Source organism: Alligator sinensis, unplaced genomic scaffold (genome assembly GCF_000455745.1).
Source record: "Alligator sinensis unplaced genomic scaffold, ASM45574v1 scaffold330_1, whole genome shotgun sequence".
In the NCBI taxonomy this organism is placed as follows: Eukaryota; Metazoa; Chordata; order Crocodylia; family Alligatoridae; genus Alligator; species Alligator sinensis.
The window spans coordinates 2,058,070-2,071,181 of NW_005842178.1; the positions used below are offsets into that span (position 1 = coordinate 2,058,070).

At 43.8% G+C, this 13,112-nt stretch overlaps 1 long non-coding RNA gene across 1 annotated transcript in view; it reads left to right on the top strand.

Moving 5' to 3' along the window:
* Nucleotides 1-13,112, top strand: part of LOC112550682 — a 44,804-nt gene continuing 31,692 nt past the window's right edge. Inside the window, exons 1-3 of the long non-coding RNA XR_003094638.1 lie at nucleotides 1-277; nucleotides 3,269-3,316; nucleotides 3,666-3,747. This is a non-coding gene — a long non-coding RNA (uncharacterized LOC112550682). The remainder of the gene's footprint in view (nucleotides 278-3,268; nucleotides 3,317-3,665; nucleotides 3,748-13,112) is intronic.

Genomic DNA, 13,112 nt, shown 5'->3' on the forward strand with positions numbered 1-13,112 from the left:
CCGGGGCCCTCGCCTCGCCTCGCCGCTGCCACCGCCTGCCCCAAGCCCAGCCCGCCCTTGTGCCTCCCCTGCGCACGGTCTCCCTCAGCCGCCGCCCCGGCTCCCCTCACGCGTCTCCCAGCGTCGCTGTGGGCACGAAGCGGCCAAGCGCTGTGGGAGGAGACGCGTGGCAGCGGGGTCCCGGGTGGCGGCTCCTGCCAGCGCGGGGGCGGGGGCGGCTGGGCCGGGGACGGCTGGAGGCTCTGGGCCCCCCTTGACTCCCTCGCCCCCCACAAAGGTCAGGCATTTCTGAGGGAGGGGGGAAAAACGAAGCCACATTTGCTCAGGGAAGTGCTGGGAAAGAAAAGTGCTGGTGTTACAAGGAGCCTGAAGAAAGGAAGAGAGGCAGCCTGTGTCGGGTACGAGCGGAGGGACAGAAGGAGTCGGTGTGTTTGTCTACAGATGGCCGAGCGGTGCAGTCGACTTGCCCTGGCGGTGTCACCCTGACAGCCGGGCGCTTGTTCTCACAATGAAACCCTTGCGCTTTTTCTAGGCATCTGCTGCTCCCGGCAAAAACGATGTGTACCTTGCAGCAAATGTACAGTCAAGAGGATAATTATGTTCTGCAACAGCTTTGTGTTTGTGTGTCATCCTAGTGTAGAAGCGATGGTAATCACCGAGTGGTTCTTCCAGTTTAAACAGGGTAGATGATTTCAAGACACAGTACGCTGGTGTTTCCAAATACACCTTTTAGAAAATAGTGACATAGGTTTTGCAGCATCCTTTAATACAGCTACTGTCTTTCAAGGCTTAAGACTGTGCATCAACACAGTTTAAGAAACCTCAAACCAGATTTGCAGGGTTTCTATTTAATTTCAGTGCATTCTGTGTGTTTAGCTTTTGTCTGAATTGTCAAATCTTGAATATCAGCAGCAATAAAGATGCTACCTAGGTGTAGTCCAGATCAGTGGTGGTATTCCAGGATGAAGTAGTTTAGTTTAGTTAGAACTCTTGATTAACAACCATCATCTGGTAGGAATGAATGTTTTTGTTTCTTTATAAATATGTGAAACAGTAGTTAAAAGCAGTATGATTAATACTTCAGCACTATGAGCATGTCTGCATGAGACATGTTAATGCGCATTAGCCTAAACAGGCATGTATCTACGTGTGCATGCCCTTAATGCCCATTAAAAATGGCAAAATTAGACTAATCACACCTAAATTTGATACCTGCAAATGCAGGTATCAAATTTAGGTGCTTTTAGTTAAAGCACAGTATGGCATGTGTAGACACGACCTGGCACTAACTTTAGTGCCCGGGGCTGCCCAGCCGCTAGGGGCACATGGCAGGGTTGCAGGGACTTGGTGCCAGATGCACCAACTGTAGTGCCTAGTCCTTGCATCTATAGACGTGCCAAAAATGACTTAATGTGTATTAGCTTAATCCTCATTGAATTTTGTCGCGCTTGAATACATGTGTAGATGTGCCATAAAGGTAATAGGATCTGGAATCAAGCGGGTATAGAGAGTGTTTTGATAAGTGGGGAAAAAATATCTTGATAAATCAGTAGCATCACAGAAAACCATCCTACAAACAGTGTCTGCAAACGTGAATATTCTCATCCATTATTTCTCTTACTTGTTTCGTCAACAATAGATTTAACTTTCCTTAAAAAATGAAAAAGCAAAAAATGCATTAAAAATGCAGATTGATATTTACTTTGAAAATTGCTGATACCAAACATTCTAATAGTGAACAGCAGAAATAGCAGTAAATAAAATCTTTCTGTTCAAAAAAATTAGTATGCTTATACTATATGATTGAATTTTCACCTGTACCGAGGTTGCATTAATATGCTTATTAATATTGAATATAGATTCATAGATGTTAGGGTCGGAAGGGACCTCAATAGATCATTGAGTCTGACCCCCTGCATAGGCAGGAAAGAGGGCTGGGTCTAGATGACCAATAAATATAATTAAATATAATTAACTTGATATCTTTCCTTTATTTAAGTTTGGCTCAGCTCAAAAGACATTTCAGTACTGTGGACCAAATGAAAAACTGGTTTCTTAACCCTTGAGTCCAATTCTGTTATATGAAGACAGACCCTTTTTGAGGTTCTGAGCATCCTCATCTCCCACTAAGTCCATTGGCTTTGAAACAGTTAAGAGTTTTGTAAAGATTGGGACCTCAAAATGCATGTATTTGTCACCAAAGCAGTCAAATTCAGTTTTTTCCCCCAGATAACTTGTCACGTCTTTAATAAATAAATAAAAAATCTAGTTGACTATACAGTTACCATCCTTTGGTTGTCTTCATTAGATTATAGACTAAGTTAACGAAATGGCTGAGGTTTTACAATAAGTTTGTGAACAGTTACATTAGCTTCCTGGGAATATTAAGTTAAAAAAATCACAAGAAAAACAGCATTAGGTCTTTTCTTGCATGATCAATACATTCACTAATACAATATGATAAACTCACTTATTTTAAAATAACTCATTTTTGGGAATGACATAGAATGAAAGAAATGGTTTTCTTCTGTCAGTAGGATGCAGGTGAAAAGTAAAGAGTTGTTTTGAAATCTAGTCAGCTTTATGCTGAGTTAACAGTAGTCTTGCCTGGAAGACCCACAAACTGTGTATTAAATTCACAAAGTAAGTGAACTGGAGAGAGTGACTGAATGGTTAGGACATTGGACTGGGATCCAGAAGACACATTTTTGTATGTCACCGGCTTGCTGTGAACTTGGTTCACCTCCTTTTCCTTGTGTTCCTTATCTGTACAGTGGAGGTAGCTCTGCTTATGTCCTTAAAGCATTTTGTAAAATGCTTTAAGATCTGTGGATAAAAGGTTAGAAGTTATTATTTTAAGGAGATTTGATGGAGGAGCAGATGCTAATTCAGGACATGCTCGCTATTTGTTATTATTATTTTTTCTCCATGTAGTTTAAATGTGGGTAAAAAGGTCTATATTATACTTTCTGGTTTCATACAAAACTATTTTGGTGCTTTGATTTGATTTCAGTAGGGTCTTTGTGCATGAGCCAGGGTTAGGATATGATCCAAATGAATTACTATTTGTTCAACCTTCTGTTGTGTTCTAATTTCAAGGATCTTTGTACCACACTTAAATTGGGAGATAATCCTAATCTCCTTCCTCCCCCTGCTCCAACCCAGTTTGTTTGAAATTATATTCTTAGTGATTTAGGCTTCTGTCATATTAATTACTAATGATATATATTGTACAGTAATATGGTAATTAATCCTATCTTAATTTCAGTCAGGTGCAGTCAGGTATCTGACTGAGGTGGTTGCTCTGAGTATTACGGTGAGTACCAGGTGTTGTTTTCTGTATACACATAAATTGTAAGTAATCTTGAGATTTCTTTCATTATTTGAAATTATTATTAAATTATTAAAATAATTATGAATAAAAAGTTATGTCAGAGTATAACTCCAGTTATATGGACTGCCAGCTTTAGTTCTGCTATTGTAATTACTTAATTTTCTTGAGTTTGAATCCAGTCATGCAGTTGCTTCGTGTTCTCCTTGTTCAGATTAGTGATGGTTTAGCTTGTGAAGATGGCAAGATCTAGCATTCATCATCAGTCTTTAGTAATGAGTATGGCTTTTGTTTTTACATGTATGTGTTTAACTTAATTCATGTCCTTTCACAGAATTAACATGTAAAGGAATGCAAATTCTCCCTGTGGGGAAAAAAAGAAAAAGAAAAGGGCCACAGTTTGTGCTCCTGACTATGTGAGTTTCCCCACATGGTTCCCCAGTTGTGTACTTTTGTCTTGAACTTTGAGGCATCTGTTTGGGTTAGAGAGTAACTCAGTCTCTAGATTCTTGATCTTTGGCCTCTTTGCTGAAACTGCCAACAGTGGTGCCAAGTGCAGTGTTGGTTTCTGTGGTGTGGGCACCTGTCCACCAGGAACTAGACTGAAACCGCCAGTTCATTTCACACAGGCCACAGAATAGTTTTCCTGACCAAGTAGATTTAGCAAATTGGTTTACATTTGGCTCTGATAGAGAAGTGCAGTGGTATATTTGTAGGTTAAAGGATGGTGAATTGAATACTCAAGCCAACTTTCTGAAAAAGTTAAGTAAATGTCTAAAAAAAACATTAAGAAGTATGGGAGTTAGCAGTAAGTAACCTTAGATTCAGGTCAACCTTCTATGTCCTGTAGTTATCTTTTTGCCTTCAACAGGCACATAGGAAAGACTGTGCACTGAAAAATCCATGTGAATTGCACATTCACTACATCCATGTGTGTATGTTTTTGTTCTGTATTGGGAATGAAAACTGGCATGGTGCACTTCATATAGCAGCAGTAATGAAGGAGGCTGTCAAATAGCATCTGTAAAATAAGTTTGATTTCATAGCTGTATTCATAGTTATAGAGTTGGCCAAGAGGTACTCTGGAGATTTGCTGTTAATTTTTAATGAAATTCCATGGAAATTTCAAAGGAAGAAAGCTAATATTGTGCCAATAATTTTAAAAAGAGTAAATAGAATGTGTATAATATGTAGACCAGTTAGCCTGACATTGATCCTTGGGAAAATAAAGAAGTAGCTGATCAATAAAGTATGGAAGTGTAATTAATGCCAAGCAGCTTGGTTTGTTTGGCTAAATCAATCCTGTTCTTTGAAACTGCAAATTGGTTGCAAGGGTAACTGTAGTAGCTATAGTAGTGTCAAATAACTGACAGCAGTGTACTTATATTACCTTGTTATATGCGATTCAGATTAAAAGCGCTGTGAAATCAATATGGAATGTATTAAAATGAAAAAGTCTGGCGAACATATTTTGAAATGTAACCTTTAATAGGAATCCTCAGGTGGGGGGGTGTTGCTAACAGGGCCTGATAAGAATTTATTCCTAGCCCAGTGGTAATCAATGTTTTTAACAAACATCTTGAAGAAAACATAAGACATTTCATAGATTTCATAGACATTAGGGCTGGAAGGGACCTCGGAAGATCGTTGAGTCCAGCCCCCCTGCCCGAAGGCAGGAAGTCAGCTTGGGTCATAGGATCTCAGCAAGATAAGCATTCAATTTTTTTTTTGATATTACTGGTCAGGTTTAACAATCTTTGCAACTTTATATGGTGTCAATACATAAACACAAATACTTGGATGTTATTGTATGCTCTTGCAGTGAAATCTGTAATAATAGAGAAATGCAAGGTTATACATCTAGGAAAAGGGACTTGTGTGTGACTGGGAATCATAGTAGCCAACCAGCTGATTATGGGCTTTAACGTAGGACTGTAGTTTAAAATGGCTAAAATGATACTTGACTGGACAAACTGAAGAATATCAAGTAGAGGCTTGCTTGGTATTGCTTTTGCATAGGCCACTGGTAAGCTTGCTGCTGGAAGATCGTGTCCAAGTCAGGTGCCAACACTTCTAAAAGGAAGTTGAAAACCTTGGAGTGCATTCAAAAAGGAGCAACAAGAATTCTGAGGCCTGGAAATTACATTTTATAATGAAAAACACCAAGAACTCACTCTGTTCCCTTGTCAAAGAGATCACAGAAATACAGCAGCTAGGTAGGGCGGAGATACTTGATACTAGAAAGTTTTTAAAATTTTCAAAGGCATAACAAAATCAAGGTGCTGAAAATTAAATCTGGTAGAAGTTAATTCTTCTTCCTTTTAGTTGTCTGTATAGTGTTTTTGGCCATTAGATACAGGTAGCCAGTGTATTTGGCTATGTTATTACATAGCTGGGCAGTAAAGAGAGCCCACTTTATTCTGGTCCCAGTGGCTGAGGAACTAGACTACTTGTCTGGAACACCAGAGACATGAATTGTAGGGCCTCACCCAGAGGGGGTTTGAACCTAGGGTTCTTTAACTTCACAATGTAGCACTCTAGCCATCATGCTACAGGTTAGGCACTTTCTAGTATTTATTTTGTGGCTGAATCTCTTCCCCTTGTATTTCATGTAGTCATTAGGGAACAAAAATGAATGTGGGACAATTCTTGCCTCACTGTGGGCAAGGCTCCAGGATAAAACTGAAGTCTCCTTCCCTTCCAGCCTAGCAGTCACTTTGTTGACCTACACACCCTCCGATTTGTTCTTTTTCTCCAGGTGCCACATACTTTCTATGTATCTTTTGCTCATGGCTGCCCAGGGCCAAGCTTCAAAAGGAACACGAGAGGAAGGTTTTAATAAAGCCTGATCAGTGACATGGTGGCTAGAGAGGTTAAGGTTCAAACCCCTTCTGGGCAAAGGGCATGTAGAACCCAGGTCTCTGGTTTCCTTGTGGGGAGTGGGAAAATGCCCTAACCACTCAGCTATTACAGCCAAAACATGTGAAAGCCTTCTGTCTCCTCCTGAAGCTTAATACTTGCTAGTTGTGGGTTTGAGCTAACTACATACCAGCAAAAAGGCTGTGTGTGTAGCCAGGCACATTAAGCAGCCACTGTATAGTGCACTGTGTGTGCTCAGTCTCCATACATATGTAAACATTCACACTATAAATTCAGGCTACTGGGAAATAGAAAGGCTATCTGTATATGAAGTGCTGGTAAGGCTAGGTAGATGACCAGAAAGAAAAAGAAGGCCACTCACAGTGTACAAATGTTCTGATGGATAGTTTATGCGCACTCTATGAACAACTTGGGGCTATGGTAGATTCTCTATAACTTAATACCACTGGAGTTATGATAATCAACACCAGCCAGAGATCTGGAATTGGATATCTTTTCAGAATACGCACTGCAGTTCAACAAGTTGAATTTCTTAAACTCACTTTATACCTTACCTCCCTTTCTCTACAGAGCATCTTGCAGATTTCTTCCAAGAGAAAGCTGACAAAAGGAAATCGACTTCCCCTTTACCTCTGCTTGTCTTCTCTTTTTCTCTTACAAACCTGCTGAATTGGTATCTGCTGTTGTCGTTTAAAACCCCACTTGCTTCAGGGACCATTTAGTCTCTTGAAATCCCCCACTTATCCATTCATTTACTCTGCTCCTGAACTTATAGCTCTTTCCTGGCTCTCTCTCATAAAGCAAATGTGCTTTAGTCTCTCTCACTTTAAATCATATCCGTGACCTGACTTGTGTCTCTAGCTACTGCTTCATCTCTAAGTTAAACACGCTCTTTATGAGTCTTGCCTGGAGATCTTCAAGCTGGCTTCTACTCCTTGCATGCCACTGGAACTGTTTGTGTCAAAGTCTGTGATCACTTGCTAGCCAAAGTTCATGTCCAGTACTTTATCTTCATCCTCCTTGATCTGTGAATTGCCTTTAACACCACTGATCGTGTTCTTTCTGAAATAGGGTGCATCTACACCTGCATATTAATATGACACAATAAACTCTGGCATGTATCATGTTGGAGTTTATTGTTTCTGGGTGCCATGTTTACACATGGTGCCCTGGACCACAGCGTGTTGAGCTGGGTCAGAGCATCCCCAGCTGGCAGGGGGCCTAGGGGGTCAGCCTATCAGCCCAATGCAATTCCAACCCATCTCAGCGTGCTGCAGAGCGGCTGGCTGAGGTACAAGGGTGCTCAAGGTGCTGTGCACAAAGGGGCAGGCCAGCTGCAGTGCACAAAAAACTCTACCTACTCTATGGAGTTTATTAGTTTCCTGTGGCCTAATAGGGCTGCATGTGTAGATGCCAAGATGTTTACTGCGGAGCTGATTAGTCAACTCAGTAAATTTGTTGTGTAGAGGCAATAACCATGTCCTACCTTGGTTCTATGAATTTGTCTCCTGATTCTCTTCCTACCTGTTTACTTTGTGTTTTGGAGGATCCTCATCTCCACCCCCACCCCCCTTCCATTCTGTGGATGTTCGCAGAGCTCTTAGTCTCATTTTCTCTTAGCCTCATTTTCTTTTCCCTTTACACTTTACTTCTGGCTAATATAATCTACAATTAAAAATTAAACTACCAACTCTAAGCTCAGAAGTTGCTCTTTGCTCTTCTGTCAAAATTAAAATGTTGGACCGATACCTCTTTGAGTGTGTCTGCTTATCAGCTCATGCTTAGTGTGCTTAATTTCTGTCCCACCCACTCCTTTGCTTGATGAATAGTCCATGCTACCATCCTGCTGACCACCCAGGCCAGAAACCTAGGTCTCATCTTCAGCTTGGGTTGCCCTCAAGATTCTTGCCTCCAGACTCTGTCTTGCAGTCTCTGCAAGCCACCTGTAATGCATAGTTTTTCCTATTCATTTACAAAACTGAAATGCTCATTTGGGCCCTTGTCATCTCAGTTTCCTCAACAGGCTGTTGTGTGCCCTTGACAAATGCAGTCTTGGTCTGCTTATATCTACTTAAAATGCAGCTTTAAAGATTGTTCACTTAGCCCAGGGGTAGGCAAAATATGGCCTGCAGGCTGGATCTGGCCTGCCAGGCAATTCTATCTGGTCCACGGGGCCCCTCTGTAAGCCTGGCCCTTGCTGCCTCTCTGCAAGCCAGCAGGTCCTTGAAGGAGGTGCCGCTTTGGTTTCTAAGCAGCCCTCCCCCCACACAAGCCTGGCCTGACCCACCCCCAGCTCTGAACTAGGGAGCAGTGGAGACAAGAAGCCTTTGCCTGGCACAGGCTTTTGCTGGCCACCCCTGGCTGTTTCCTGCCTCCTTGCAAGAGTGGGAATGCAGGTATGAGCCCCACCAGGCTGGGGCCAGGGGCTTCTGCTGGGGGAAAGGGACAGGAACGCAGGGAGCCATGCACTAGGGGGTTGGGCTGGGCTGGCCCCGTATGCTGCAGGAGCACAGGAACTGCGTGCTATGGGGCTGGGTTGGGCTGGTCCCACATGCTGCCACCATGTGCAGCTAGGGACTCAGGTGGGAGTGCAGGAGCCATGTACTGTGGGGCAGGGTGGGGCTGGCCCCGCACCTGCCACCACATGTGGTTGGGGACTCGGGTGGGAGCGCTATGGGGCCAGGCTGGGCTGGCCCTGCATGCTGCCGCCACTTGCAGCCAGGGACTCAGGTGGGAGCATGGGACCTGCATGTTATGAGGCTGGGTGGGGCTGTCCTTGCACCCTGTTACCACGTGCAGCCAGAGACTGGGGTGGGAGCACAGGAGCTGTGCACTGTGGGGCTGGATGGGGCTGGCCCCACACCCTGTTACCATGTGTGTCTGGGGACACGGGCAGGAGCACTAGTGGGCTGGTGGGGCTGGCCCCACATGCTGCTGCCATGTGCAGCCAGGGACTGGGGCAGGAGCTGCATGTTATGGGGTGGGATGGAGCTGGCCCTGCATGCTGCCACCACCTGCGACTGGGACCTGGGGTGGGAGCATGGAGAGCTGCGCACTATGGGGCTGGCTGCGGCTGGCCCTGCTCTCTGCCACCGCATGCAGATCCAGGGACTGACACATTCCAGGGACTCTGAGGGACCTCCCCCCCGTCTACACACACCACCTCACCAAACCCCCAAACACACTACCTCACCAAACCCCAAGCCCCTCACCAAACAACTTCTCACACACACTCCTGCACCCCAACATATTCCCTCCCACAGCCCCCATCCCAACCACATACCTCACCCCTCTCCACACCCCCCATCCTCACCCACACACCCCACCCACCATGCCCACACCGCAAATATATACCCCCCTACTCCATCACACCCCCACTTCCCAACCACCCCACTGAAATACACCCACTTGCCCCCTCCCATCTTAAGGTTTCCTATTTTGAGTGCACATGCTCAATGTATTGTCTTCATTACATGATTACATACTACTTTCCCTATATAGTCTCTGTATTTGACTGGACAATAAATGTCAGTGTTTTGTGGTGGATGAGTTTTTGAGAAATCCTACACCATTCACGCTAGAAAGTAATGGTAATTAATGAATGAAGCATCTGTCTTCATGCCCCTTCCTGCTTTAGTTCTTGATTCAGCAAGATATTTAAGCATGTATCAAAAGGCTTTGCCAGTCTGAAGGGTGCCTCATTCACAGCACATGCTGAACATTGAGAATAAAAATAAATATAACAGCTGTCTGATTAATAGAGTACCATCCATGTTAAGCACTGTAAGAGTCAGGAGTCCTGCAGGAATAAATAGCATGTGAACATGTAATTAAAGATGCACAAGAGCAGAGCCAGTATAGTATGGGTAATCTTTCACTTTGGTCTTGCTGAATAATGAATGCTTCACTTTGCATTCACTTAATCTAGCTTTTTTAAGGAATAGTTATTTGACTCTTGTGTTGCTTTTATAAAATAAAAAATACTATATAGCAAAACAGCCAAATTGTATAACAGATATTTGATGAATTACTTTCAATTGCATGCCGTTAATTAACTTTTAAATTCCAAAAAATGTTATGGGAAAACTGAGTACTGCACATTTTTGGACAGCAGTATTTCCTCTGAGTGGGGATACAAACACAAAATCCACTAGAAAACCATGTGTTTTGTGGTCCTTTGAGAATTGCTTGAAGGAGGAAATGGCTTGACCTATTTGGTTGCTATGAAGTAAAAACATTCAAGTTTTTGTTTTTGTGAACATCTGTGTTACATTTATTTCATTACATTTTTTAGGTCCCTTAAAGCCATAATTATACAATGTAAGATTTTATTAATAGAAAATAGAGTGCTTTATAGATGTTTCCACAGTTGCATTAAGGCAGTAGGGTGGCATTCTGTTTAGTTTGGGCATCTAGACGTGCTCTAGACAAAAATCCCTGTCTAGATGACTAAAACGTTGGTGCCATTCTGTTATTTTTTAGTAAGTGCCCAAATGAAGGTGTCCAAGGGTTCAGACCTGGCTATCCATGGCTGCCCAGCCAGGTACGCCCAGCTAGCAGCAGGGTCTGCCCCAGGGGCTCCCATCAGCTGCTCACTGGCAGGCTTCCCTTAAAAGGGTTTGCATATAAGCTACGGCTGGCTAGGTAATAGCCAACATGGCTGCACCAGTGCTGGCTCCAGCATGCCCAAGGTAGAGGTAAACAGTCCCATTGCACCTCCCATATTTCACGTTGCATGTGCTGATGGTGATCAGTGACTCAGCAGCCTCTCCTGCACCAGATGCAAAGTCCCTGTAGTCACGCTCTGTGCATGACTGCATTTTTCTACCTATGTCATACCTGCCAACACCTGCTTACAGTGTCCATCTGCTGTCTCCCCTGGACAGATGGGGCAATCCACAGGTGTAAGAATTAATGAACACTGACATCAGCTCCAGGGAGACAGAAAGGCAGAACACTTTAACCTGCCTGCACATTCCATCGCTGACCTCAGGGTAGCTGTTCCAAAGCAGGAAAACTTAAAAAACCAACTTGAATGGGAAGTTGCAGAACAAGAAATCACCCACAGAGTAGATTGTGTTAAGTATGGTTTAAACAAGGTTTATAGATAATTTTCCCATTACATGAATTAGTTTTTTGTGATTCTTTGTTATGGGTTTATTCCTTGCTTATTTACCTTTCCCAGCACTGCTCCCCCCCCCACTTCTGCCTTTTCCCACCCTCTCACATAGAGCCTCTACATGACTAGAAACAGCTGATTATGGAGATTTGCAGCTGCTTCATGCTACTATGTTTGGCCACATACAGGGCATGATGTGCGTAAGTCTCCTGTACAGGGGAAAATGCATAGGAATAGAATCTAAAATGCCAATTTAGCCACGTCAGTCAGATCTGCTCATGACTTACACAGCTAGATCGGTTAATAGGATGCCACTCATGATGTCTACTTGATTTAAGTTAGCATTGAAGATTTGTAGGATTATGGTGTCAATCTTCTTTTAGGATTGGGCTTTATGAGGGAGATCTTTAACTTAGTCTCTTTCTCTGCAGGATTATCTTCCTTTGTACAAGCTTGCTTATTAATCTTCTTTCAGACATTCTGTGGATTGAAAAGCACTAGTCTTATCCTGATTGGAGACATGGAAAAAGTGGTATGAGTTAGAGTCATGGGCCAATAAACATTGTGTTGACAAACATACTGTTGTAGCAGTATTGTAAAAAAAATCTTTATTTCCACAAGACAAATCTGGTGAACTATTTATAGTAAAATTTGGAGATGAGTACAGCTGAAGGTTGAATGTAGTTTCAAACCTGGCACCTTAAAGTTGGTCTGGGACACAGGCTGGATATAGGTTCGCTTAAGAAGTTATATGTGAACATAGAATCATAGAATCATGGAATTAGGGTCGGAAGGGACCTTGTAGATCTTCAAGTCCGACCCCCTGCCTGGGCAGGAGGAAAACTGGGCTCAAGTGACCCCAGTCAGGTAGGCATCGAGCCGCTTCTTAAAGACCCCCAGGGTAGGTGCCAGTACCACTTCCCTTGGAAGTCGGTTCCAGATCCTAGCCACCCTAACTGTGAAGTAGTTCTTACGGATGTCTAATCTAAACCTACTCTCCAACAACTTGTGGCTGTTATTCCTTGTTATCCCGGGGGGAGCTAGGGGAAACAAGGTCTCCCCCAAACCCTTCTGGTCCCCACTAGTGAGTTTATAGACAGTCACCAGGTCCCCCCTCAGCCTTCTCTTGTGAAGGCTGAACAGGTTCAGGTCCCGTAGCCTCTCATTGTAGGGTCTGCCCTGCTGTCCCTGGATCACGTGGGTGGCCCTCCTCTGGACCCTCTCAATGTTGTCCACACATTGGAACTGAGAGATGAAAGGACGGATAAAAAGGAAAATTAATAATTTATTTTCATAGATACTTGAGGTTTATAATCCTAGTCTCCCGATTTGCACATACCAATTTATTTTGTGAATTTTTTTTTTATAGGAGAAGTTGTGAGTTGGGGACATTATTAATTATACTGGTTGAAACATGTGGCCATATAATAACCAATATTCATTCTAGTCTGGCTTTTGGTGCTGGCCCTGGGTCTCCTCTCCAGTTGACCTACAGGAAGCACGTGGTGGGTGCAAGACCAGCCCTGCTCACAGAGCCCAGGACCTGTGCTGCATGTGGCACCTGCATTGGGCCAGTCTGGGATCCTGCCCCTTGCTGCATGCTGGATCCATTGCCTGTGGCACCCATTCAGGATGCAAGCTGCACATGGTGCCTGCTCTGGGCAGTCCAGGGTGGGTGCTGTGGGCAGTGCAGGTCCTGGAGTGGGTGCTGCATTCATGCATGTGGCACCGTCCCAAACTGGCCAGAGCATGTTCTGGGTTAGGCCGTGGAGGCGCCGGCGG